Source organism: Vipera ursinii, assembly GCF_947247035.1.
Source record: "Vipera ursinii genome assembly, chromosome: 3".
NCBI lineage: Eukaryota > Metazoa > Chordata > Lepidosauria > Squamata > Viperidae > Vipera > Vipera ursinii.
In genome coordinates, this window is record NC_139516.1 from 202994182 (window position 1) to 202997005 (window position 2824).

Genomic DNA, 2824 nt, shown 5'->3' on the forward strand with positions numbered 1-2824 from the left:
GACAATTATAAAAGACAAGTCTTGTTATGTACAATTATAAATGAAGCAGGGGACAAAGGTTTATCACAGGAATGCAGACTTCATAATTGTAAATGGGGGAAGGCAGAAGTTTTATCTTGAAGCAAGGACAATTATAAAAGACAAGTCTTGTTATATACAAGTGTAAAGAGATTTATCACTAGAGACAGGAATGCAGAACTTTGTAACTTTCCATATAGGAATCAAAAAGGTCTTTTGGAGTCTGGGATAACTACAGACTAGATGATTTCCAAGGTCCTTTTAAAATTATTACTATTACTATTACTATTACTATTACTATTAATCATCCACACAGTCAGCCAGACTGGATTTGGCATTTTTGTCTACCTATCGAATCCTTCCCTGAGATAGGCAGATGTGTATGATTGAGGGTATTACAGATATCGTCGCAGGATGAAAGCAGTTCCTAGTAAGGCCGCCTCTTGGAATTGACTAATGGCAAATTTGTCAATGCCAGTGGTGTTCAAGTGGCGCTCCAGTTGTTTTGGGATTGCACCCAAGGCGTCTATTACTATTGGTACTACCCTTGCTTGCCTTTGCCACAGTCTTTCTATTTCTATTTGTAGGTCTTTGTATTTTGTTATCTTCTCCAGTTCTTTCTCGTCTATTCTGCTGTCTCCAGGCACTGCCACATGCACCATCCAGACTTTTTTGTCTTTCTTATCGACAATTGTTAAGTCCGGGGTGTTATGTTGCAGGTGCTTGTCTGTTTGAATTCTGAAGTCCCAGAGCAGGTGGTTGAGCAATAACAGATCCCATCCTCCTCCACTCTGCCCCCACCCTCCCTACCTGTCCTTGATTATAATCTTTGTTTTTAATTTATTCAGGTTTTAACCAGTGATGAGATTCAGCCAGTTTGCACCACTTCGGCAGAACTGGTAGCTAATTGTTTGTTGCCCAGGCCCAGAATGGACTTCTGGAAGTGGCATCCACACAGAGAACTGTGTGGTTCACATATTTGAATCCCACCACTGGTTTTAATGTGTGTGTGTGTGTGTGTGTGTGTGTGTGTGCGCGTGCGCGTGTATTATGTCCGTTAGCTGCCCAGAGTTACCTTATGGTAAGATTGGTGGCCAATATATTTTTTTTTATAAACAAATAAATAAATATTACTTTTCCTTGTTTTATTTCTAATAGTTCCTTTTCCAATGAACTCTTTTTAATATATCCCACAGGTGCTTTTTCAAGAGGGAACTGGACTTTCTTGTTTTTCCTTTGAAGACTTTTTGCTTCTCATCCAAGAAGCTTCTTCAGCTCTGACTGGATGGTGGGGGGAATGGAAGGATTTATACTCCTTGCAGACAGCTGGTTATTTGCATCCTTTTAGAGCAGACATGTCAAACACAAGGCCCGGGGGTCGGATCCGGCCCGCGAAGTGGTTTCATGTGGCCCGCAAAGCCATCCTGGAAACAGTGAGGGAACAGCCCCCACTGCCTTGGCCCTGGCCCAGAGACCCTCCTTCTGCCAGAGACCCTCAGATCTGTCCCACTCCTGCCCAGGCCCCCATAGGCACCCTTGATGCGAACGATGTAGAGCTGGCCATGCCCCCCAGTAGGCCATACACACTCTAGCCACGCCCACCCAGTAGGCCACGCCCACCCTGGCCATACCCACCCGGCCCACTGAGGGCAACCGCAATGCTGATGCGGCCCTCAATGAAATTGAGTTTGACACCCCTGGTTTAGAGAATCGTTGAGGCCCCCTGGAGGTTCCATTCCCCTCCATCCACTCAAAGCTGAAGGAGCTTCTTGGATGAGAAGCGAAAAGTCTTCAAAGGAAAAAAACAAGAAAGTCCAGTTGCCTGGTGAAAAAGCACCTTTGGGACCACCATGACCTGGATGACTGAAAATCTCCACAGACATCTTTTTAAATATATGTTTGGCGTCACAGGTTTTGTACACTCATTTCTCATTCCTGCATACAATACTGCACGGTACAGGTGGTTTTACGTGATACAGCTAGACTTACAACCAGTTATTTAGCAACTGTTCAAAGTAACAGCAGTGGTGGGAAAAAACTAACTTATAACCAGTCCTTGCTCCTACAACATAACTTTTGCAGCATCCCCATGGTCATGTGATAAAAATTCAGGCACCCAGCAACTAATACGTATATATTTATGATGGCTGCAGTATCCCGGGGTCGTGTGATTGTCATATGACCTTCCCCAGCCAGCTTCCGACAAGCAGTCAATGGAGGAAGCTCTATTTGCTTAATGACCTAGCAACTGCAGTGATTTGCTTAATGACTGTGTCAAAAAAAAAGTAGGTAAGTCGGATGCAACTCATTTCCTAAAAACGTTGTGATCAAAATTCAAATGCCCGGCAAGTGGTTCATATTTACAACAGGCTCAATTGGGGTCGTACGTCGAGGAGAGAACGTGGTCCACCCCATCCCACCAGTAGCATAAATACTAGATCTTGCTCCTCAAACCTGCTTCTCAAATCTCCTTCCTCATTAACCTGGGTGGTTTTTGCTGGTTGACTAAACGAAAGTGACCCCCCCCCCCCGCCAACACACTCAGTTCTTAATAACTCTTGTCATTTAAATAAGCGGTATAAAACAGATCTGACAAGAAACCCCACATAGACCAGCTAAGACAAAAGATGACGTGCAAGCAAGAGCCATGAATGTTAAAGCCATCAATCAGAAAAAAAAAGGTACAGTACAATGAAATATAAAATTCTTTTCATACCTTTTCATGCCACAGGCAGGAAAATGATTGCAGAGTGTGGCGATGATTCAGTCCTTTGAGAAGAAGAAACAGCAAGGTAAAATGTTCTTT